At 39.2% G+C, this 26,973-nt stretch overlaps 1 protein-coding gene and 1 pseudogene across 2 annotated transcripts in view; both read left to right on the plus strand.

The window, feature by feature from the left end:
* Positions 1 to 14,976, plus strand: part of PIGN (phosphatidylinositol glycan anchor biosynthesis class N) — a 199,520-nt gene extending 184,544 nt beyond the window's left edge. The window contains exon 32 of one of the 2 annotated variants that reach the window (XM_037987973.2): positions 14,817 to 14,976. The gene's annotated coding sequence lies outside the window, so the exon portion shown is untranslated. Of the gene's footprint in view, positions 1 to 3,283; positions 3,808 to 14,816 lie in introns of those variants that run through there. The other variant, XM_073006256.1, reaches the window with a different exon arrangement.
* LOC140709032 (ribose-5-phosphate isomerase pseudogene) overlaps positions 5,542 to 26,973 on the plus strand; it is a 28,765-nt pseudogene continuing 7,333 nt past the window's right edge.

Genomic DNA, 26,973 nt, shown 5'->3' on the forward strand with positions numbered 1-26,973 from the left:
CTGAGAGTCATGTTTGTGAGCTGGATGTGGTGGTAAATGAAATAATAAACTATCAGATCATTGGGGAGCTCTGATTTTGTTCTGTTTATACTATATATTAATCTACCAGGAGGGCAGCAATATTGCTATTTCTAAATTAACACCTTTTTTCTTACTAAACCGATTACTTCTAACATGTTACAGTTCATCACCTCAAACTAGTTTATTTTCCAATCAGTTGAAGACAGAAAATCCATAAGCAGTTTATCAGTGTGTGATGCTGTTTACATTTCAGTGCAGCCACCAATTTGGTTTTTCATCATTCTTGGTACACCCGGCCCAATCTCTTCACAAATTAATATATTTATCTAAAAACAAGCAGCAACTTGTGCTTATGTATGTAGCCTAGAAGCCAGCCAGAGCTGACGTCTGAAGAACTTTGGGTGTGGTAGTTTGTTCCCAAAGATAAAGTCTAATATCAGGAATTGTTCTGATATTAGAACAATTGCCATAGTCCTTTAATTTAATTTAATTGACATAGTCCTTTACCAAAAGCACACAAACTCTATGCCTACAGTGGAACTGTAAGTGGTAACCCAAAATGACTATTGTAATGTGGATTTTAATTCCATCATGTTCACTTAATAGTGTATATCTTGGGCAAGTTTCTTAAGTTCTCTAAGTTTCCCCACCTCCTCTCCCCCAGCTTTCATTTAGTAAAGTTGTAACAATTATATCTACTCTGCCCTTCTCATTTAGTTGTCCAAATTCAATGAGAAAACACTTGTGAATATACTCTGTCAACTCTAAATCAATATTTATGTGGAGGATACCATCATTGCCATACAGGGTAGAATTGCATCATTGACCCCAATTCTTTGCTCCTTCCTGTAACTATGCCCTTTGCCATGTGACTTTGCAAGTCCTCCTCTGAAGAGGCAGGATGTATTTCCCTGCTTCTTGACTTGAGTTTGGTTATGTTACTTGCTTCCACCAATAGAATGTGGCCAAAGTGACAGTGCACAGCTCTGAGCCTAGCCTCAGTCTTATGAAGACTGGTACGTTTCTGCTTGCTCCTCTACGCTCTGCCAATTACCATGAGAACACGTCCAGGTCAGGTCTCTGTTCCCAGGAAGATGAAAGGCATGTGGAGCAGAGTGACTTCAGCCTAGATGCCTTAGCTTAGTCCCACCTAGACCAGCAGCCTCCCGGCTGACCTGCATATATACGTGGTTGAGTCCAGCCAAGATCAGCAGAGGACCCAGCCAAACCATGTGAAGTAAATAAATGTGAATCGTTGTATGGCACTGAGGTTTTGTCGTTGTTGGTTATATAGCACTATTGTAGTAACAGTTAATCACATCATCTATCCAAACCTCCACCCATCTAGCCAATCAAACATCCATTGGTCCACTAAGCCCATGGTGTTTTCCAGGGACAAAAAGAAGAGATTTCAGTTTTGAATTGACTTTTCCTTCTCTCTTTTTGCTCCTGTATGCTCTTCCATGCTTGCCCCAATTTTTATTGAAAATAAATTGTTCAAGAGTTGCAAATAAGGAATATTTTGTATAGCACTTCAAGTTATCTGAATAAAAAGCACAAGAGAAAACTAACAAATTTTTTAAATATTTACTTCTGATATATAGATGAAGAGTGTGTTAGGATTCCATGCTTTCTTTTTTATAGTCTAATTTATAGATGGGACTTGTCTATAAGTGAATGCAAAAGACCGAAACAGATTAAGGGCCTTAATGTCACCAAGTTTTGAAAGTCTTTTGGGGCAGTTCTAAGCTAATAATTCAACATAATACACATATTGAACATATACCACATGTAAGGCATAGTATAAAGTCCTGAGGAAACGGAAATAAATGAGGCTCTCAAAGATGTAGTAGGGGAAATGAAATGCAAACTACTCATCATGTTGTTTCTCATCAATTCTGTAACATTTTTTGCACTTTTTTACATTTTAAATTCAAGATGATATGCTGTAGTTTAGTTGGTAGTTAGTGTTTCCTCTTTCTTTGTTGTATATAAAATAACGATACAGATTATAATTGATAGCATCTTAGAACCAACAAAACGGGAAAGTAGATTGCTATGAGAACAGCATTATACCATAATATAGGATCAAAACGCAAGGAAAGATTACTTCTTGATAATATAGGGGAAGACTTCATGGAAAAAGAAGAATTTATTTGAGATGCCAAAAAACATAAAGAATTTTAATTTAAAAATTGAGGCTAGAATAAGGACCACAGTAGGTCAATTGATTCCTAAACTTTCTATTACCAAGGGGCAATTTTTAAATTATCTATTCCCTCCTCCACCCCATGTTGCTGTTTAAAAGATTTGTCGTTATAAGTAAATTTGCATTTATCAAGAGGTACTTCACTTTTCAATTTGATAGAAAAACCCATGCATTACTGTTAATCAGAGTTTCTAATCAGATGAGATAATCCATATTTCACACTGAGTTAGCATTTTTGGCCAAAAGTCAAGAAACTTCATATTTTAGTTAGTCTATGAGATTATTATTCTAGGTGACTGTTTAATTCCTATTAGGATTTTTGAAATATTAACAAGAATTAATTCTAGGTGGGAACCACCATTCTACATGAGAAGGGCATCCTAAGAAAATATGTAGACAGGAGACTCACAAGTTGTGATTGTGAATACACTTGCCCAGCGCTTTCAGCAAATGAGGAAAAATGAGGGGGATGGTAGGAAAGTATGAGAGGGCCAGCTCGTAGTGGGGGTTGAATGTCACACTTAAGAATTTAAACTTTCACTGTAACCGTGACTATAGAATTCATTACTGAATAGAGAACTAATAGTATGAATTTGGTAAGCAGGAGAGGAGAAAGAGAACTACCCTGTATAACATAGCCAAAAGTAAAAACTGAATGACTAAATTTCCACCAAAAGAACAACAGATGTGCCACAGCCTGCATGCTTATCTATTGTGAAGTGGCTGCCAACAAACTAAATTTGGGAGGAACCACTAAGCTTCACCATCGATTCTAGATTTCTACATGAAAGTTCCAGGGAAGATATTGTATTGCATAATAGCAAGAGGTTGAATTCTGAATTCAGACCACCTGGGTTCATGTTCTGGCTTGACTGCATGTTAGCTCTGTGGCTGTAGGAGAGTAACGGATCTTTGACCTTAACTTTTATCTATAAATGGGAAAAATAATATTATCAATATTAGAGGACATTTGTAAGGATGACATGAAATAATTTTTGGAAGTTGTCTTGTACATGGTTAGCAGGATTTAATTACTTAATTCACTTCTTTTAGGTTTGCTTGGAAACCCAAATGTCAAGAGATTTTGTGGCGGAATAGAAAAATAAATTCAATCTTTTCTCTTAATATCATCTCATAAGATGCCAAACTGACTGGTAATCAAGACCCCAAGGAGAAAACATACGCGCCAGATACCAGCTTCATCTTGGCAGTGGTCTCAGTTGGACTTGAGAGTAAACAGGAGATGACAGCTGAATCTGGTGTGGAGATTTAGGAAGGCGGTTTTCCTGGAAGATGTTAACTGGAAATTCACCGATTGCAAATAATGATCCTTGTTGTAAATACATGAGGGTAGGGGAGAGAGGAAACATCTTGGAGAATAAAGTTCTAAAATTCCTGGACAGGATTGAAATGAGAATTCAGAAGTACTGGAGCTTAATACCCTGTTAAGGAGATCATGGCTGCCTCATTGCTACTGTTTTGGAAATTTCTTTAGCAATTCCTCTTAATCAGTCACATTTGAAATTGTCACTGCAGAAAATGTTTTCCCAATGAACATGCTTCAATATATGCTGACTAACAATAGTGAAACCTTATCTTTGGCATGTACTTTTGGACTGTTCAAAGTGCTTTCACATTTATAATTGCATTTGCTTTTCAGAATGACCTTTAGAGGGAAGTAGGGTATTATTATTCCCTTGTTTAAAATGAGGAATCTGAAACCACAAATTGCATAAGGAACTTACCTAATGTTCATGGTTAATAAATGGAAAAGAAAATTTAGATTTTTCTAGTTGCCTCTGTTTTTGGGAGATTATTTTGTTTTCTCATTTTATATTTTCTCCCTCAACAGTTTTGTGTCTGCACACGCTGTTTCTGGGATCACAGGAGACAAATATTTACCTTTTTCTCATCCTGCATATTTTTTGGAGGTTGCTACAGAAAATTGACAACATTCTTTATCCGTTTGATCTAAGGCTTGCCGAAGGTTGAGACTTGAACTCTTCTGTCTAAAGGAGTTGAGGTTGGAATGATTGAACCCATGGTCAGGACCAGATACCCCCTTTCTTCCCCATACCTTAAGTCTGTTCACCTTCTAATTGTTACAGACTAAGATGTCAATTCAGTCCCTTCCTTTTTCTTTTTCAGGGGCTATTGACTATGATAAAATCCACTGTCCGTCATAACAAACAACACTTTCTTTCTCTGGTTCAGAGCATTTCACATTCCTTCCATATTCCTCAGCCTTCTGCAGTCATTCTGAGGCACAGACCTGTATGTGTCTTCTCCCCTCCCCATTTTCCTTCTCGTTTTAAACAGGAAGTCACCCCTCAGAAACCCCTGCGTGAAGAAAAACAATGCAATGAATAATATGCAGGACATCTTATGAAAGTGCCAACAACTTTTTGCGAAAGCCTCAGCCTTCTTATCCTTTTACTGTTTTATTTGTGTGTTTTAGCATTTTATTAGTAATTCAAGTTGATGATTGGTCCAATCGTCTCTCTAATGTTTCAAAAAGACTGGATTATTTCCAGTTTCTAACAAATCATCTAGAAATTTAGTGGCTTAAAACTACAGCCATGTATTTGCTTGGGATTTTGCAGTGTGAGTAGCTCTGAAAGTCATCTTTCTGTAGTCTCCCATGCAGCTGGAGTGGCCTGGGGGCTCGAATGGGACAGGAACATTGAAGATAGCATCTGAACTAGGTTAGATAATGTCTCCCCAGAGTTTATGTTTATGCAGAACCTCAGAATCTGGCCTCAGAGGTTTAATTTTCCAAATAAAACTCCTTTTATTTGGAAAGAGGGTCTTCACAGATGTAATGAGTTAAGATGAGGTCATGCTGGATTAGCGTGTTCACGTGTCTAGCTTCCTAGCAGGGATGGCTGGAGGATCTGGAGCCTGACCTTTCAGACTTCTAGAATCTCTCTTCATGTGGTCTCTCTACCAGGCTACCTGGACCTCTTGATGTAAAGGCTCGAGGTTCCAAAAGAGTGAAACCTGAAACTTCTAGGCCCCTTATGGGTTCAGCTCAGAGCTATCACTAGGTTACTTCTGCCATGTTCTGTTGGTTAAGGCGAATTACAGGGCCAGCTCCAATCAGGAGGAGGAAATCGAGTCCAACTCCTGATGGAGGAACAAAAGGCATCCACAGGGTCGAGAGGAATTGTTGGCGTTCATCTTTGGAGTCAACCTCCAACAAGAATCATGGAGACCTGAGTTTGAAAGAGCATTTTACTGCTTTATAGAGCCTCTCAGTGTGAGTCACCATACAGACTTCTTCCACTGACAATCTTCTGGACTTCCAGGTCATGTCTTTGAGTGTCAGCCAGCCCACTCCTCCACGTCAGCCTTCCCAGCTGGCCACGTGGTGGTTCAGAAGGCAGGCCACGCTGAGCTTCCAGCGTCTAGGATTTGGCATGGGAGTGGGTACTGTTGCCCACAGGGACGATACTGTGGCATTCCTTGTGGAAACAATTATTGTTCATGTGAAGTCAGTGCTGACCACAGTATATACCATTCTTCAAACTCAAGTTAGCAGGATGATGGTGCCTTTCTGAGAAAGATAACAAAGGTTACTGTTGATACAATCAAGGCAATGCACATGAACAAGTGAAATGAGGGAAGAAGTAGAAGTAGCTATAATAATACAAATTAGTAGCTGAGAATAGACTCGAGAGATTTAGAGGTCACAGGAACTGAACTTGAGTTGATTTGATTCTAAATTTTTGCTTTTCCCACTATAACCTGCATAGTATTTTTTGAAGCATTGAAATATTTGTGGAAGAACTTGGAAGATGGGTAAAAAAGGAAGATGTAACTTAAGGTTATTGAGGAAATGAAATAATATTGCAGGGAAATACAATGGTTTCTCTTGCTCAGGTCATTTAGTTTTCTTTCCTTAAAAATGTTGTACATTAATAATATTTGTTGTACATTTCAGAATTGCCAAGGAAGTAAATTTCAAATGTTCTCACTTTAAAAATTTACATATTTGAGGTGATAGGTATATTAACAAGCTTGATTTAATTATTCCACATTGTATTCATTAATCATAATATCACTTTGTCCTCATTTTGTACATATATACAATTATAAATTATCAATTTATAGTAAAAATCAAAATTAAAAATATTTTTACGTAACATGTGATGAATATAAAATAATACATATTATATATAAAATTGTGACATATATAGTAATATACATTCCTGTGAACCCACTACCTAAGAGCTGGAATATTAACAATATCATTGCATCAACCTGCTTGCCTTTTCTATCTCCATCTGGAAGATTTCTATCTGATCTTTTCTAACCATGATTCTGAACTTGGTCTTTGGCATTTTGTTACTTATTTGACATCTAGATCTTCAGATGTGAATCAAAAGGGAAAATCTAGCTTGACTCCTAGCTAATGCTAAAGGGATTTTCTGGTTAATTGTTAGCATATTAACGCACCTGCTTTCTGTATATTCTGTAAAAGTGTTACACTTGTGTGATGAGCAGCCTCTAGAAGCCACACTGTCTTCTTGAGTGCTGCTGGGTTTGTATGACAATGTCTCACTGTTTGTTTGATTTTTTGAGACAGGGTCTCGTTCTGTTGCCCAGGCTGAAGTACAGTGGCAAGTTCACAACTCACTGCAGCCTTGACCTCCTGGGCTCAAGTGATCCTCTTACCTCAGTCTCCCTAGTCACTGGGACAACAGGCGTGTGCCACCACACACACCTAACTTTTTTAAAAAAAGTTACTGTAGAAACAGAGTCTAGGTTGCCCAGCCTGGTCTTAAACTCCCGGGCTCAAGCGATCCTCTTGCCTCAGCCTCCCAAAGTGCTGGGATTACAGGTGTGAATCACTGACTGTGCCTGGCCAATGCCTTATAGTTAATCATAGCTAATATGGTGGTTTTCTTCTTATGATCTTATATAGGCACTATGAACCCAAAGGACTTAAAAAACCCTTTCTTCTTCTTCTCCCATTCTTAATTTGCACCTTTTTAACTTTTTTTGCTTGAGTGTCTGGGTCAACTGTGGTGGGACCAAAATCTGTGGTTTCTGGAAGTCTGGAGAGACTAAGTCCTTTTGAGCAGAAAATGTGGAAATTGCAGAGTTATTCCACAATTGTTTCTACTTTGTATAATATGTTTCCAAGGGACATAGCAGAAGTATGGAGAAGCTTTTTCAGGGTTATATAAAATTTCAAAGGTGAAGATTCCACCTCGGGAATATTTGCGGTTGAATTACTTGAGCAGCATGTAAATCACACAAATTATGTAATGATCACTTTCGTCACAGAAAATACATTTTTCCTGCCTGGAGAATGTTTAATTTCATTTCCCTTTTACTATAGTAAAATTACACACACATGGATTTTGTTGTTGTTATGCAGAAGATTTCACGATAAAGCATGACAGTCCTTCCACTCCACATCCAGGCCAATTTCCTAGAGACAAACACTTTTAACAGTTCTTATTTTTAGTTCTTCTGGTGGCTCACTGAATGTGTTTAAACAATATACTACTTCTTGATGCATCAATAATATTGCTTATTTACTTATCTCTATCCCATTTTGATGTTATTTTAGTTTTTCTAATGGCTACAGGTACACCTTAGGAAACGAATATGACTTTCATTGCTGATTGCTTCTCAACTTTCTGACTTCTGGATATTGACATGCCCAGGGACTCAGTTCTCAGGCCTTTTCTCTTTTAATTCTGTACTTACTGCATAGGTGACCTCCTACAGTTCCACAGCTTTAAATATCACCTGTAGATTGATGCCTGCCAGCCTGTCTCTCCCCTCAATTTCAGACTCAATTATCCTATTACCTACCTGCCATCTCTACTTGGATTTATAATAAACACCTCAAACTTAACATATCCTAACCTGAGATCCTGACATTGCCCAAAACTGACTCTTCCCTCAGTCTACTTCATCTCAGATCATGGAAACTCCATTCTTACTGTTACTTAGGCCAAAAATCTTGTCATTATCCTTGACTATCCGGAAGCAAGCCCTTTTGGGGCTACCTTTATATCCAGCATTTGACTTCTTGCCATTCCTCACCTCTACCCGTGGGTCCCAGCCACCATCATCTCTCCCTCTGATCACTGCAAGGGCCTCCTAAATAGGTTTTTGCTTCAGTTGCCTTCAGTTATCACCTTGATTACTTTCAATATCTTCTCAATGAGCAGCCAGAATGACCTGTTAACATCTGAGTTATATCAAGTCCTTCTTCGTCCCAGATACTTCTAGTGGTTCATCATCTCTCTCAGAATAATGACCAAAATCTTTATTATGCCCTACAAGGTCCTACATGACCTGATTTCTTGTTGCCTCTCTGCAGGAGTTTAGATAATTCTACAGTTAGAGGAAGCCCAGGCTGTATAAATACAGTCTCAGTCTGACACCAAATTGCAAATTTGGAAACTTTCCAAAACCACCCCCAGTTTGGATAATTCACTAGAAGGACTCATGAAACTCACTGCAAACTGATACATTCAGAGTTACAGTTTATTAAAGGAAAGGATACAGATTAAAATCAGCCAAAGGAAGACAGACATAAGGCAAAAATCCTGGAGGGTCCCAAACGCGGAGCTTCCAGTTGTCCTCTCCTTTCCCATTCTCTTTGCTTTACACTCCTTTCCCATTCTCTTTGCTCCTATGGATTTGCTCCCATGTGATTGGGATCTCCAATGTAGTGGCAAGTGGGGTAGAAAGGGTCAGAGTGAGGGATGGTGAGCAAATACCAGTGCTCAGTCCCCCATCTGGAACTAGATGCCCCAACACATTTTTTTTTGGAAAATTTATTTTAAATTTAGAATCTGGAACAACAACAACAAAATATTAAGGGAATAAACTAATGTTTATTGAGTGGCTTACAGTGTGCCAGACACTCCCAGCACTTCCCAAATATCTGCTAGCTGAATCCTCTTAGAGTCCCATCAGATGTAAATGCATCATATATGAATACATTGATTTCTAATTTGTAGATGATGAAACTGAGGCTTATAGACAAGTTAAGAAACTCACTAAGGTCACAGTCTAAAATACTAAAAGTCTAGCAAAGTAACAAGAGGAGGATTTTAGATGCTTGGAACATTTCCTTTGCACCACTCATATCATACATGGATCTTCCACCACTTTCTCACAAGAGTGACTCGGGACAGAAGACAGAAATAAATATAGGTTTTGGACATTTAAGGCATATGGACTCCTGGAGGCAAGGCCTTGGATTTTGCTTAGAGCCTTCTGGATTATTCATCAGCTCATGGGCAAGCAGTAGGTTTGCATCTCTCAGTGTCGCAACCCCAAACAGAGAATATATATATCCTTGCATTTACTATCTTGAAGAGATATTTATTTTTTGTTTTTTAGGGGTAGAAAAAAGTAAATGATGATAGTACCATTTCACCATTTAAAAGGGAATACAAATTGGTAGGTGTATTCATTTCATTCTCACTCTGCTATGAAGAAATAACCGAAACTGGGTAATTCATAAAGGAAAGAGGTTTACTTGATTCATAGTTCCGCAAGGCTGGGGAGGTCTCAGGAAACTTACAATCATGTTGGAAAGGGAGGCAAACACGTCCTTCTTCACCAGGCCAGCACTCCCCGGTTGCTGCCACTAACTGGTGGCAGCAAGAAGTGCAGAGTGAAGTCAGGGGAAGGCTCCTTATAAAACCATCAGATCACATGAGAACTCACTCACTATCACAAGAATATCATGGAGGTAACCACCCCCATGATTCAATTATCTCCCATAGGGTGCTTTCCACGACACATTGGGATTATAGGAACTACAATTCAAGATGAGATTTGGGTGGGGACACAACCAAACCGTGTCAGTAGGGTACACCCGTATACTTTCAAACCCAAATATTTTCTGAAATAATTGTATTAAATGATTAATTTATGGGTCTCTGAAATAAGCCTGGGGATAACTACTGATATGTGCATGGTTTAGAGTTCGCTGGATTAGACTGTTGTTCAAACTGTTGTCATAAAATAGGTTTAAAATGTTTTAAAATCCCTAAAACTAAGGCCAGGCTCCATCATTCCTAATGATATTTTAAAAGCTCCTGTAAGTCACTGTGATGAACATGGGTGCATGAGGAAATATTTCCTCAAATGCCTGACTCTTTCCATCATGAACAGGAAGAATGGGAAAGTTTTTGCCTAAGACACATCTGGAACTGTAGGAACAAAAACTGGTGGATTTTTGAAAGCCCTTCAGGCAACTGCAGAATCATATTTTGTAGCAAACACATTAAAGTAGCTTCCAATCCATGTGTTATGGGGAAAATGAATTGCCAGTGTGCTGTCTTCAGAAATTCAAATTAAGCCCTTTTGGAAAGGGAAAAGAAGTTACATAAATGCTAAGGTTGACTACTTCCCAGTAAGTTCTATTCCCAAGTAGACAAGTGTATTGGAATTACTTTAGGAAGGCTGGTTGTCAGCTTTTCCTTGTTTTTCTTCTAAGTGAACTCCTCATATAAAAATGTTCCTGATTTAGACCTTGGCAGTCCCCAGTTTACGGACGGATAGAGTTCTGCAAATTGAATTCCAGGCTAGTTGTTTGGACATAAGAATATATTTTTCCAATGAAACAGAGTTGTAAATGATGGTTAGAGTCCCAGGCCAGCACACAAAACTCTTCTTAACTCTCAGTGTTCTAAAAACAATATCATAGACCAGAATTTTTTAAATGAAAGCAACTACTGATTAGTGGACCACTGCTATAGACTGATTGTTTATGTTCCCCCAAAATTCATATGTTAAAACCTATACCCCAGTGTGATGGTATTTGGAGGCGGGGCCTTTGGGAGATGATTAGGTCATGAGTGGGGTTAGGGGCTGATATGGTTTGGCTCTGTGTTCCCAACCAAATCTCATCTCGAGTTGTAACCCCACGTGTTAGGGAGGGACCTGGTGGGTGGTGATTAGATCATGGGGACGGTTTCCCCCGTGATGTTCTGGTGATAGTGAGGGAGTTCTCACAAGATCTGATGGTTTAAAAGTGTGGCACTTCCTCCTCCCCCACCTCCTGCTGCCATGTAGGATGTATTTTGCTTCCCCTTCACCTTCTACCATGATTGTATGTTTCCTGAGGTCTCCTCAGCTATGCGGAACTGTAAGTCAATTAAACTTCTTTCCTTTACAAATTACCCAGTCTCAGGTATTTCTTTATAGCAGTGTGAAAACAGATGAATACAGGGGCCTTATAAAAGAGATCCTAGAGAGCTCCCTCGCCCCTTTCACCATGTGAGGATATGACTAGAAGATGCCGTCTATGAACCAGGAAGCAGATCCTTACCAGACACCAAATCTTTCAGCACTGGGAGTTCGTTGACTCCCAGTCTTCAGAACTTTGAGAAATAAGTTTGTTTCTTATAAAGCCAGGATTCCCCTTAGGTTTTCCCTCTTTGAACATTTAGGGTTCAAAAGAGTGAATACTGTTTTATGGAACTTCTGTTTCAGATATGAGTATATGTGAAAAATATTGCAATAGGCCAAGACTGTTTCCACCAAGTAAAATGTCCCCTTGCAGGACTCTTCCAAAATCACAGATATAGGTGTCAGGATTACATTTCTGCAGATACTTTGAGTTTCAAGTGATTTGAACAAACTCCTATGAAGCATAATGTGCTTGGTAGCACGTATATGCATGTGCATTGTGTGTGTGTGTGTGTATGTATCTTGAGTGGAAAGTTGAAAGCTGGGTTGACTGGGAAGGAGATAAAAGCTAGCCACAGTGTGTGATGGAGACTGAGAGGAAGTGGCCAGGATTCTGTGGTGAGAGTTAGCAAACTTTTTTACAACCTGTGAGCTAAATTTTTTTTCTCACTTTTAAAAAGTTGTTTAAAAAAAAAAAAAAAGAAAATGAAGAATATGTGTCCGGGACTGTATATGAACTACAAAGCCTAAAATATTTGCTATCTAGCTCTTTAGAGAAAAAGTTTGCAGAACCCCCTTTCTAGGGGAAGAAGGAGCAGGTATTTACTAGGATGCTAAATTAAAGCAGGGATAATTCAGAGTGCATTCTCAACACCAAGCTGTAAGATAATGATAAATCCTCACCCAGTGAGACTATAGGAGATCAAGAATAAGGGAAATCTTAAAAATGCTCAGTGAGAGAAGACTGAGTACCTGCTATGGTTTGGTTTGTTTGCACCAAAACTCATGTTGGAGTTTGCTCTCCAGTGTGTCAGTGTTGGGAGGTGGGTCCTGGTGGGAAGTGTTTCAGTCATGGGGGAAGATCCTTCATGAATGACTTGGTGCTGTACTTGCAGTAGAAAGTGAGTTTTCACTCTAGCAAGACTGGATTAGTTGTCAGGGAAATGGCTTAGTTCCCTGGAGAGTAAGTTGTTATAAAGCCAGGATGCCCGTGGGGTTTTCCCTCTTCAAATGTGTCTGCTTCTCCCTTTAACCTTCGCCACTTTATGACAGCATGAAATCATAACCAGAAGCTGGAGCCCTTGAACTTCCCAGCCTATATAACTATGAGCTAAATAAACATCTTTTCTTTATAAATTACCTAGTCTCAGGTATTCTTCTAAAGCAACACAAAATGAACTAAGATTGTGTCTAAGAGGAAATGACTCTCAGGCTGACAGCTGACTTCTCATTAGCCACAATAGAACCCAGAAGCAAAGTGTTGAGGAAAAATACTTGCAACTAGAAATTTTATGCCATATCAATTATCTACTAAGAGTAAGGGTCAAATAAAGACATTTTCTGACATAAAAGTTTATAACTTCCTATGTATAATTTCTCAATAAAATAACTATTAAAATAAGTACTCAGCAAGAAGAAATGAGAACTCCCAGGGAAATCAGGGATGAAGGAAATAATGAGGAGAAAGATGGTTCCCAGAGGCTGGGAAGGGTATGGGGCTAGGGGGAGGTGAGGATGGTTAATGGGTACAAGAAAGTACTTAGGAAGAACGAATAAGACCTACGATTTGATAGCACAATGGGATGACTATAGTCAATAACAACTTTTTTTTTTTTTTTTTTTTTTTTGATACGGGGTCTTGTTCTGTCACCCAGACTGAAGTGCAGTGGCACGATCGTGGCTCACTGCAAGCTCTGCCTCCCAGTTTGAGTGATTCTCCTGCCTCAGCCTCCTGAGTAGCGGAGATTACAGGTGCCCGCCACTATGCCTAGCTAATTTTTGTATTTGCAGTAGAGACAGGGTTTCACCATGTTGACCAGGTTGGTCTCGAACTGCTGACCTCAAGTGATTAGCCCACCTTGGCCTCCCAAAGTATTGAGATTACAGGCATGAGCCATTGTGCCTGGCCAATAATAACTTAATTGTACATTTTTAAATAACTAAAAGAGTATAATTAGATTGTTTGTAACATAAAGGACAAATAACTGCTTGAGGGGGGTGGATACCCCATTCTCCATGATGTGATTATTCTGCATTGCATGCCCGTATCAACACATCTCATGCACCCCATAAACATATACACCTGCTATGTACCCTCCCAAAATTTAAACATTTAAGAAAAGGAAATAATGGGGAGTCTGGAAATGGTTAAAATGTATCATCAAATTTAACTCTTGTTTAAAATTAACTTAAAATATTTTTTAAAAAGCAAAATTGTAAAGCTAGTAAACAATTACATAATGAGTAAGGGTGTCCAATTACAAAGTGTGCTAAAGTTCTTGTACTTGGGAGGGTGATGAAAACATTGATTATCTTTTAGCTATGTTAGAAAATTGTGTGGGAGGCCAGGCACAGTGGCTCACTCCTGTAATCCCAGCACTTTGGGAAGCTGAGGCAGGTGAATCGCTTGAGCTGAGAAGTTAGAGAGCAGCCTGGGCAACATGATGAAACCCCATCTCTACCAAAAACACAAAATAGTAGCCAGACATGGTGGCGTGCATCTGTGGTCCCAGCTACTCCAGAGGCTGAGCCGGGAGGATCACTTGAGCCTGGGAGGCAGAGGTGGCAGTGAGCCAAGATTGCCCCACTGCAATCCAGCCTGGGTGACAGAGCAAGACTCTGTCTCAAAAAAGAAAAAAAAGAAAAGGAAAAGAAAAAGAAAATTGTATGGGAAAAAATGCGTGTTAGAAAAAATTGTATGTTTAGAATATTGTTAATGTTAATGTTTACAATGTTTAAAAAATTGTATGTTAGCGAATTGTATAAAAAAAACTCAGGTCCAAGAACACTGGAGCAGGGTTTAAAGATGAAGGTCAAGCTGATCAATTCTATGTTCTATCACAGCAGTTTTATAGGAAGAAAATAGTTTCAGGATATGCCTCAATGAATGTGGCTTCCCCAGTCTTTCTGTTTTTCCCTAACAGAGAAGCACTGAGAGTGATGAAGATGGTATGCAGTCCTCAGGAGGCGCAGAATTTATCAGGTTTTAGAAGCTTTGGCTGAGTAAATGCCAGGTTTTATTTATTTGTTTATTTTCTTCTGCAGGTAGGCCCTGATGCTGCTGTTCAGCAACCACATCAGTCAGGTTTGATGGAAAGATTCGGAAACTGAAATCTTGCTGAGTTGTACTTATGCAATTGCTCTCTCTCTCTCTCTCTCTCTCTCTCTCTCTCTTCTTGAATCTACACCACAGATTTTGCAAGTTACTGTATCAGTCCCTGTGAGGCAGGACCTAGTTCATTCCCATGCATGTCAATTTCGGGGTTTTCTATGATCAGGCCTATGCATGGCTTTCCGTGTAAGGAAACAAAATCTGACAAAAGATGGGAAAGAACAGAAAACAAAGCAAAGAAACCTGTTAGTAAGCAGAAAAGCCTGTAATCCCAGCACTTTGGGAGGCCGAGATGGGCGGATCACGAGGTCAGGAGATCGAGACCATCCTGGCTAACACGGTGAAACCCCGTCTCTACTAAAAAATACAAAAAACTAGCCGGGCGAGGTGGCGGGCGCCTGTAGTCCCAGCTACTCGGGAGGCTGAGGCAGGAGAATGGCGTGAACCTGGGAGGCGGAGCTTGCAGTGAGCTGAGATCCGGCCACAGCACTCCAGCCTGGGCGACAGAGCAAGACTCCGTCTCAAAAAAAAAAAAAAAACAAAAAAAAAAACTCAAAGAAACTGAAGACAGCAGGAGAGTCTTAAAAGCAGCTGGGGGTGGTGGGGTTGGGGGAAAAAACTACAAATTAGCTTCAAAGATGCAAAATAAAACAAGAGATTTCTCAGCAGAAATAACCAAAGCCAGAAGATAATGAAATATCTTCCATGTGTTGAAAGAAAATAATCTCCAAACTAGTATTCTATACACAGGAAAAATATCCTTTAGCAATGAAGGTGATAAAGACATTTTCAGGCAAACACAAACTGAGTGAATTTGTTAGCAATGAAACCACACTAATGCAAGTATTAAAAAGTGTTTTTTAAATATAGGAATATTTAAGCACGGTGGCTCACACCTGTAATCCCAGCACTTTGGGAGGCTGAGGTGGGCGGATCACAAGGTCATGAGATCGAGACAATCCTGGCTAACACAGTGAAACTCTGTCTCTACTAGAAATACAAAAAATTAGCTGGACGTGGTGGCACACGCCTGTAGTCCCAGCTACTTGGAAGGCTGAGGCAGGATAATCGCTTGAACCCGGGAGGCAGAGGTTGCAGTGAGCTGAGATTGCGCCACTGCATTCCAGCCTGGGTGACAGAGTGAGACTCCATCTCAAAAAGTAAATGAATGAATGAATGAATGAATGAATGAATGAATGAATATGATCCCAGATCACAGCTCAGAGATGCAGGGCTGAATAAAGAGCAATAAAAAGGCAAATATATAGGTAAAGCTAAATGAATGTTGACTGTATATAATAATGATGATGCCATTTAAAAGTTTTCAAATATACATAGAATTAAAATGTAAAACAATAGGCCTAGGAAGCAAACATGGTTAAGTGTAGTGTAAGTGTCGTAAGGTCTTTGCATTGTCCAGGAATAAAATATGAGATCCAGTTAACATTCTATTTTTGATAGATTAAAGTTGCATGCCCCATTATCCTTAGCGAACTAATGCAGGAACAGAAAACCAAATACCCCGTGTTCTCACTTATGAGTGTGAGCTGAGTGATGAAAACACATAGACACTTAGAGGGGAACAACATGCACTGGGGCCTACGGGAGTGTGGAGGGTGGGAGGAGGAAGAAGATCAGGAAAAATAACTAATGACTGCTATACTTAATTCCTGGGTAACGAAATAGTCTATATAACAATCCCTGTGACACAAGTTTATCTATATAACAAACCTGCCCATGTACCCCTGAACTTAAGATAAAAGTTAAAAAAGATACACGCTGCAATGTATGATACTTTCAATAGATTAGTAAGAGAGTGTATAGTTTCCAAAATAGAAAAAAAGTGAAATAAAAAATAATCAGTGGGCTCATAGTTTCTGTTTGGGATTATAAGAAAGTTCTGGAAATAGATCATGGTGATGGTTGTGCAACATTGTGCATGTACTTAATGCCACTGAAATGTGCACTTAAAAATAGTGAATATGATACATTTTATGTGAAATACATTTTACCATAATAAATTTTTTTAAAAATCAATTAAGAAAGCAAGAAAGGGTGAAATAGAAATGTAGGAGACGCAGAATCAGTCATGGCCCATAATAAGGTTTAAAGTTTTATATCTGTAATCAATACATAGACTGGACTAAATGCTTTCACTAAGAGATAAAGTTTAGCAAATGGGGCGTATAAAAGAAAACCCAACTATTAGCTGCTTTCAAGAGACCCAAGAGAATACAGATGGAAAATAAACCATACAAATGCTGAATTTTCAATCCTGGCATAACTATGTTCATATCATACAAAGTAAATTTTAAAGCAAAAAATAATACTGGAGAAATAAAGAGGGATGCTTCATAATGATAATAGTTTAATATACCTCAAGGATGTGATCATTCTAAATTTGTGTATGAGTGTTAATATGGTATCAATATACAAAGTAAAATTTGACAAAGCTAAAAAATAATAGACAAATCTGTAATTGTAGTGGTTGCTTTAAATTTACATTTTTCAGTAACTGATAGAATAAGCAGAGCAAAAATAAAACCCAAATCACAATCAGTAAGTATGATAACTAAATATGTAGAATATTTAAAATGCATTATGAAGTTTAATCTAATGAACATATATAGTAAATTTCTCCTAACAACTATACAACGTACTCTCTTTTCAAGGATGTAGAACATCTGTAAAAAGAAACACATATTCAGTCAAAAAGCAGGGCTCAAGATTAAATCTTACAAAATATTTTCTCTAACAATAAGATTAATCAAAAGGTTACTAGAACATTCCCACATATTTAGAAATAAGGCAATATACTTCTAAATAAACCATGGGTCAGAGAAGAAAGATTTTGATCAGTGTGATAATGAAAATATGACACATCAAAACTTGCAGGATGCAGCTGAAGATCTAAATACTTACAATGAAATTCATAACATTAAAAGCATGGATGAGAAGAGAAGACAGGCTGAAATTGAAGAGCTAATCATCCATCTCAAGAAGTTAGAAAACCCAAGGAAAGTAGAAAGTAGAAAATAATCAAAATAAAAGCAATAAAGCAGAAATCAATGAAATAGAAAACAAACATGTAATAAAGGAGATCAGCAAAGCCAAGTGTTGATGCTTTGAAAGGGCTCATAAAATTGAGATCCCCTAGTGCTAGAAATCTCTTTTAAAAAGAGAGAAGGAACACATAAATGTCCTTTGGAATGAAAAAAGGTCACCATTACCTACGAAGTAAGCATTCAAATGGTAAGACGAAATTAGGAACAATTATATATAATAAACTTGAAAGTTTAGATCAAGTGGAGAAATTTCAGGAAATATACAACTTACAGAAACTGACATGATGATATAGAGAGCCTGAAAATTTCTGAATATTGAGGAAATTGAATTAGTTATGAAAATCTTACCATGAAGAAAACCTCAGGTTCAAGTAGATTTACTTGAGATTTCTATCAACTATTAAGTAAGAAATAATAATAATCTTAAGTTTTTCTAGAAAATAGAAAAAATCAGAACACCCCTCATATTCTATGAGGCAAGTATGACCTTGATATTAAAATTTTACAGAGAATGAGAAAGGAAAATTACAGATCAATTTCACTTATGAACGTAAAATCAAACATCACAAATAAAATATTAGCTAACCAAGTCTAGCAACATATAAGAGTAATACATCATGACCAAGTAGGGGTTATTCCATGATTGCATGGTTTATCAAACGAAAACTAACAATGCAATTTGTCCATGAATACAATAAAGGAGAAAAAAATACATGATAATCTAGATAGATGCAGGAATGGTGTTTGGTAAAACATTCTTTCATGATAAAAATTATTAGCAAATTTGGACTAGAAGGGAACTTCCTTGATCTGATAAAGTTTGCCTTTCCATAAACCTACAGCAAACGTCAGGTTTAATAGTAAAAATTGGAAGCATTCCCATTAAAATAAAAGAAAGGGTTATATCATTGTTCCTATTCAATGTTTAGCCAATGGAATAAACTAAGAAAAATAAATAAGAATATAAGTTTCAGAAAGGAAGAGATGGTCATTATCTTCAGATGTGATTGTTTCTACAGTAAATCAAATATCTAAAGCTAAAGCTGAAGAAGTAAAAACAGAATTCATCAAGACATCTAAATAATACATCTATATATAAAAATCATTAGTAATAATCAAACTGAAAATGCCAGAAAACTCTATTCACAGTAGCCACAAATATATAAAGTACTTATGGGTAAACCCAACAAATGATGTATAGGACCTTTGATGTAAACATTGAAAAACTTGTCTGAAGGATTTAAAATAAGACACAAATAGACTGATATTCTTGTTATTGAAGGAAAGAACCAATGTTATAAAGCTAGCAATTTTCCCTAAATTAATCCATAAACTTCTAAAATAAAATACAAGGGAGTATATTTATGATCTCAATATGGCAAAGAATTTCTTAATCAAGACATAAAAAATACAAACTTTAGAAAAACACATTAATGAGACTTACAATGCTAAAACTAAAAACTTTTGTTTAATGAAAGACATCATCACAAAGTTAAAGAACAAGTGCAAAGTAGGGGAAGATATTTATAAAAGATAAGCAACTGGAATTTATAGAGTGATCCTAAACATCGACAACAGAATGATCCTCCGATAGAAAAATGGGCAAAACTTAACGACCTGGCAATACAGAAAGAAGGAAATCAGAATGGCTGAGGATCATGAAAAGGTGCTTCCCCCGACCTGCTACTGGGAAAATGAAAAAGAAGGCAACCTTGTGACCGCACTTCATGCACATCAAAAAGGCAAACATTTTTAAAGTCTGACGATGCTAAGTACAGTCACGTGTTACATAAGGACATTTTGGTCAACGACAGGTCATTTGTATGATGGTGGTCCCATAAGAAGATAATAGTGTATTTTTATGGTACCTGTTCTATGTTTGGATATGTTTAGGTACACAGATACTTAGCATTGTGTTACATACAGTTGCCTACAGTATTCAGTACAGTGACGTGCTGTACAGGTTTGTAGCCTAGGAGAAATAGACTGTCCATTTAGCCGAGGTGTGTAGTAGCGACACCATCTAGGTTTGTGTAAGTGTACTCTGTGATGTCCACACAATAGCGAAATCACCTAACAATGCATTTCTCAGAACAGATCCCTGCATCCCTGCTGTTAACCAAAGCATGACTGTGTTAGTGAGTGGGTGGAGCAATATGGGCTCTCATGGACTGCTGGTAGGAGCATAAATTGTTACAGCTACTACCGAGAGCAATTTGGGACTGGCTAATAAAGATGGAGATGTGTGCAGGGACACAAGAACTAGAACGTTCACAGCAACATCATGTGTAAAGAGATGTCTGGAGTTACATGAATAAGATGACATATGAGGAACCCCTGCAGAGGCACAGTTTTATTGATATTATTGTTCAAAGGAACAACCACCCACTAGAAAAGGGGGAGGCTCTGTCACTGCAGAATTCAAGGAGACAGTGATCTAGGATAAATACATTCAGAGCCACAACCAGGTCCAAGACAACTGTTTATCCTGGTGGCTAGAGGTTTCTGTCAGCTCATCATGAAGAGACATTTTGTAATTAAATGAGAATTCATGGATGTAAAACCTGTTGATATTATGGATGATATTTGCACATATTGTAAATACTTGATAAATCTGTATGTCGCCTATAATATTCATTTTCAGTTACTTCCCTAAATTCCAAAGCTTGGAGTTAGGGTGTGGTTAGAATCCCATTTGGCCATGATTGGAGTAGAAGCCCCTGAACTGCATTGGATCACTGGAGTATGATTTTGTTGCTTCTGTAGGCCTGCCTTGCCAACTAAACAGTCTGTATAAAGATACTGATCACGGATGTTAACATCGATTGACTTCTCCCCAAAAAATATCTCTATCCAGTTATTCACTCCCATTCATTCATTCACTCGCCCATTCAACCCATGATCACTGAATATTTATGACATGATAAAGATGACAACGAAGTATATTTGGGCCCTAATTTTGAGAAGCTCAGAGCCACGTGAGTGGGAAAGAAAAGCACGCAGATGAATCATTGCAACACAAGACGTTAACTGCTATGAGAACTGTGGGAGCAAAGTGCTTTGACAGCCGTAGAAGGTCCTCCAGAGTTCGAAACAACTGAGTGGGTTCTTACAGAATGAGCAAGAATCGTGTGGTGGGACCCCGAGTGTTACCATATTTGCATGTGAAAAGCTGTTTCCAATACTTTGACTTACAATTTCTCAGCCTTGGCACTATTGCCATTAGGGGCCACCTATGTCTTTGTTGAGGGGGACTGTCCTGTGCATTGTCCCATGATGAGCAGCAGCCCTGGCCTTACCCACTAGATGCCAGTAGCACCCCTGCTTCCCCTCGTGAGTTGTGACAACTGAAAATTGTCTCTAAGCATTGCCCAGTGTCCCCATGGGGTAGTCCAGATTTTCTCCCCCCACCCTTGTTAAGAACCACTTTTTTAGCTGATGCTGCTGTTGTTTCTGCTGTTCTTCTTTATTTATTTTTTCCCCAGGTATCTGTGCATTATCCAATTGGAGAAATGATTTTTTAAAAATTCACAATGCATTGTATCTCAGTTTTCTTTTATTTCACTTTCCATTGGATTGGGCTGAACTGGGTTCCTGCCTTGTACTGCTCATGTCACCCCTTTAATTTGTCTCTCTGTGTTCCAGGGATAAGTTTGGGCTTTGTGGTTCCCTAAGGGACTGGACCCTGGACTCTTGACCACAAGTTCAAATGCACGATCACAGCTCCTCTCTGTTTTCATCTTCCCATCTTTAGGAATATCTTCTCTATTCTTTTCTAGTTTCTTTTTTCTTCTGTTTCGTTCTGCAGGCTGGCAGAGGCTATTTATTCTGCTTCTATTGCTGTAGGCAGAAAGCGATAGCTTATAGCCAAAGTGCTGCCGTAAAAACTTCCCCGCTGGGAACAAGAAGCCCCTTTCTCTGGCCCAGGGTATGTCTCTCCAAACTTCCTTTTCTTTCACACTGCTGGGCCAGGGACAAAATGGCCATATTTAATATGCAAACGCTGCAGGTCACCCCTCTAATGGCAGCTGTCCCAGCAGAAAAGCCCTTCTTAGCTCCATTAAGTGGTTTGGCTTCTTCCCTTCTCACTGTGTGTGGATGACTTTTACACTTCCAAAAATCCTTATGAAAACACTCTTAATCATGGCAACAAAAAAGTCAACACAACTGATCGTTTTGGCAGGTTCTATAGGCATACTTTTAAAGTCCAAATACTCAAAGAGGTTTAAATGTTAAAAAAAAAATGCACTCAAAAAGAAATGGGAACCTCCATGAATGTGACTTGCATGTTGTTATTTAATGAATATTGACAGAACTGGGGTGGGACAGAACACAGAGGAAGTAGGTGACTGCATGCTTTTCTTTGTTCCCACTAACATACATGTTACTGAATATTATATAAATATATAATATATATTATATATAATATATATTATATATTATATATAATATATATTATATATTATATATATAATATATATTATATATAAACATAATATATAATATTATAATATATATAATAAAAGCAAGGTGAGGGTGAAACTGGTCACCAAATAAAGATGGGTACCAGAGGTAACAGTGTTCAAACACTATACTATATATTATATTATAACAAATTGTATATTTTATTATATTATAATATAATATATTAAGTATAATTTATTATATTATAACAAATTGTATATTGTAATATTATTATATATTTTATATATTATTATATATTTGAGGCGGAGTTTTGCTCTATTTTCATAGACTGGAGTGCAATGGCGTGATCTCGGCTCACTGCAACCTCTGCCTCCCAGGTTAAGTGATTCTCCTGCTTCAGCCTCCCAAGTAGCTGGGATTACAGGTGGCCACCACCATACCCAGATAATTTTTGTATTTTTAATAGAGACGGGGTTTCACCATGTTGACCAGGCTGGTCTTGAACTCCTGACCTCAGGTGATGTGCTTGCTTTGGCCTTCCGAAGTGCTGGGATTACAGGCATGAGGCATCACACTCAACCTTTTTCAATATTAATTATGAAAACATGCAGGTCACCTTCACAGGGATCTCTCATTTCTTTATGAGTGGACTCTTTTTTAAAAGTTGAAAGTCTTTTTTTTTTTTTTTTGAGACGGAGTCTTGCTGTCACCCAGGCTGGAGTGCAGTGGCGAGATCTCGGCTCACTGCAAGCTCCGCCTCCCGGGTTCACACCGTTCTCCTGCCTCAGCCTCCCGAGTAGCTGGGACTACAGGCGCCGCCACCGCGCCCGGCTAATTTTTTGTATTTTTAGTAGAGACGGGGTTTCACCACGTTAGCCAGGATGGTCTCCATCTCCTGACCTTGTGATCCACCCGCCTTGGCCTCCTGAAGTGCTGGGATTACAGGCGTGAGCCACCGCGCCCGGCAAAAGTCTTTTTTAACCTTATAAAACTTAAAATGCGTTTAAAAAGTCTTTTGTTCACCTTTCCCTTTTTAAAAAGATGAATTAGAGCTTTCCTCCCTATGGCAGGAATAGGTGGGAATTAGTCTCCTTCTAAATGAACAATTCTCCTAACAGGGAAACCTCCAGGAAAATAGATGTGTTACCGGTGGAAGGTATCCGAGTTACAGCGGCACATCCGTGCAGGTCTGCAGCAACTTCAGTTCTTGCCTCCTCAGAAGAAAGAATTTGACTGAGGGACATAAGGCAGAAGAGATTGAGGCGAGATTCAGGGCAGGAATGGAAGTTTATTTAAAAAGGTTTTAGAGCCGGAAAGAGGAAAAAGGTCAAGTGCCGCGTTTAACCTTGATCCTAGGACTGTATAGGCTTGCCTCTTTCCCAGGATTCTTCCCCGAAGAGTGCAGTGGCGCGATCTCGGCTCACTGAAACCTCTGCCTCCTGGCCTCAAGCGATTCTCCTGCCTCCGCCTCCCGAGTAGCTGGGATTACAGGCGCCCGCCACCGCGCCCTGCTAATTTTGTGTTTTTAGTAGAGACGGGTTTCTCCATGTTGGCCAGGCTGGTCTCGAACCCCGACCTCTGGTGATCGGCCCGCCTTGGACTCCCAAAGTGCTGGGATTACAGGCGTGAGCCACCGCGCCCGACCCCCATCTGAAGCTTTCTTCCCCGTTCCGGTGGAGTGCCCCCCGCAGGCCATACTTTGCCATTTTGTTTCTTACTGCACAGGCCCGGGAAGTTGGTTCCCCTGATGCCTGCATTCAGTGAACAGGTTAACATTCACAGCTGTGGATCCTCAGGAGATTGTCTCTCCCTGGCACCCTGGCACTGGCTGCATTATCACTTTTAGAGAGGCAGTGCGACAACTGTCGAACCATCACCTGACATGCCTAGTGGGTCCGGGAGAGGAGTCCTCTCCTGCCCAGCTCATGCCTGTCTAACTACCCTAACAGACACCAGCTCATGCCTGTCTAACTACCCTAACAGATACCAATGATTTCTTCCATATTGATTATTGAAATCCTTTCCTGAAGTTCAGTTCTCCTTCTCAAAGACTGCCTTAGCAAATACCAAATGATCTCACTTAATGTGGACTCTAAAGAAGTTGAAGTCATAGAAGTAGAGGGTAGAATGGAGGTTACCAGGGCTGGGGTGACAGGCTGGGGAAAGGTGAGATGTTGTCCAAAGGGTACAAAGTTTCAGTTTGACAGGAGGCGTAAGTTTTAACCAGCATGGAGAGTACAGTTCACAGTGATGTATTGTTTACTTGGAAATTGCTAGAAGAGTAGATTTTAAATGTTCTCAATACAAAAAAAAAAAAAAAAAGGATAAATATGTAGGGTGAAAGATACGTTAGTTAATTATCCCACAATGTATACATGTATCATAACATCACATTGTACACCATGAAAATATATGTCAAAAACAAAATAAAAATTTTAAAATAAACAAAAGACAGTCTTGGGATTCAGTGGATTTAAACTGATGTTCTTTTGTAAAAACGTCTGGGCTAGGCCAGGCGTGGTGGCTCATGCCTGTAATTCCAGCACTTTGGGAGGCCGAGACAGGCAGATCACTTGTGGTTAGGAGTTCGAGACTAGCCTGGCCAACATGACAAAACCCCGTCTCTATTAAAAATACACAAGTTTGCTGGGTGTGGTGGTGCACACCTATAATCCCAGCTACTTGGGAGGCTGAGGCAGGAGAATCCCTTGAACCTGGGAGGCAGTGGTTGCAGTGAGCTGAGCTTGTACCACTACACTTCAGCCTGGGTGACAGAGCAAGATTCTGTCTCAAAAAAAAGAGAGAAAATATCTGGGCTAATAATACTTAGAGAAACCTAGGGAGAAAAATGTCCCAATACCTGCTTGAAAACACTAAACTTTGGAGTAATGTTCTCCTGAAGGCGGCAGAAGCAACAGCATAGCTGAGCTTTCAACCAGCATTCTAAAGCCCGTTGAGGAAACGTCCTGTGGGTCCTCTACACAGAATGATCTTACAGAAAACCCCTCTCCTTTGTCTGTTTCCTGTGCCTCCTGCTCCACGTGGGTGTTCCTGCTCATGGCTCTCCATGCCATCCCTTCTGTCTTTGTTCTTCTTTCCCAGACTCCTCTCCCTCCTTATCTTCTGACCCACAACCCTCTCTTCTTTTCTCAGCCCTCCAGAAACCCCCCGGAGATAAGCTGAAAACAGCATGTTTCTTCTAAATGGAAGGATATACATTCAAGAAAGAAAAAGAGAAAGTTTAGAGCATGAGGGGCAGAGACAGAAATTAAAAGAGGGGGGCGTACAATAGCCCCAAAGTGGAAACAGCCCAAACTTCCAACAACAGATAAATGGATAAATGAAATGCAGCATGTCCATACAACAGAATATTACTCAGCCATGAAAAGGAATGAAGTTCATCTATATATGTCATAATATAGACGAACCCCAAAACCATTATGCTAAATGAAAGAAACCAGACACAGAATGCCACGTATTTTATGATTCCATTTATAACAAATGTCCAGAATAGATGTATCCATAAAGAAAGAAGGCAACTTGGGGCTGCCAGGCATGGGGCGTGGAGGTTGGGGGTGGGAGGAGATAGGGTATGGGTATGGGTTTTACTTTCGAGTATTAGAAATGGGTATACCTGCTTAATGGATATGGGTTTTACTTTGGAGTGTTAGAAATGTTGTGGAACTAGGTAGAGATGGTGGTTGTACAGCATTGTAGAGGCATTAAATGTTACGAAATTGTTGGCTCTAAAATGGTGAATTTTATGTTATACAAATTTCATCTCAATAAACTTAAAAAAATTTATAAAGGGGAGAAAGATGTGTCAAAATTTCCAATTTCATTTCTCTTAGATTTCATAACCTTCACATCGGCCTTTCTCCTAAATTGTGTCTCAGAGAAAGTTTCACATTTAATTTATATACTAAGCCCCACGGAATGGTCCTGGGTTGACCTCCAAATCTTGTTAAGTATTGTATCAGTCTTCAATAAAACAGCCCTAATAACAATGGGAAGAATAAAGTCATCCTGTGAGTCAGTGAGAGGACTGGGAATGGATCCCAAGAAGCATTACCTTGCAGTCTCTTCTAAAATCTGTTGATATCTCTCCATGTCCCTGAAACTCCTGACATAATGGAAGATGACTTGTCAAATGATGTCATCCACCCAACCAGGAGGAAAAGCACAGAGGAGACTCGAACATAGGTTACAGATGGCCACGTCCTCTGGAGGCTGTTGCATTCAGATTCGATCGTGCTGTTGGCAGAATTGTGAAGCAACATAAAATTTGTCTGGGCTACTCTTAGCTTACTCTTTTCTGTATCCTTTGACCCTCTCTGGGACCCTGGCTTCTAGGCTTCAGGCACCTGGACAGAGCTTCTACCCCTCTACCTCTCCTTTTATTCTTCCATCTGTACCAGTATTTAGAAAGGTGACATCATTTCTCCCTGAGAGTGAATTTTACGTAAACATCTCCTACTAACATTGTTGGAGATATCTCCACTTTGTCGTGGGCCCCAGATATTTTCACAGGGTTGCTGAGCATTGTCAGGACCTTCAGTCCATCTGGTGATCTGCCTGGTGTCTTTCAGGAAGACACACTGGAGTAATTCACTAGTGCAGATCACTGTCAAATGTGAAGTCCAGGTACCACGGAGAAATACTAGTAGCCAGGGTACCCTAGCTGGGAAACTGACTAAATAGATTGAACTGTAGAAAAATACAGATCTACAAAAGTGATTAAGGTTCTA

Source organism: Chlorocebus sabaeus, chromosome 18, assembly GCF_047675955.1.
Source record: "Chlorocebus sabaeus isolate Y175 chromosome 18, mChlSab1.0.hap1, whole genome shotgun sequence".
Classification (NCBI taxonomy): Eukaryota; Metazoa; Chordata; class Mammalia; order Primates; family Cercopithecidae; genus Chlorocebus; species Chlorocebus sabaeus.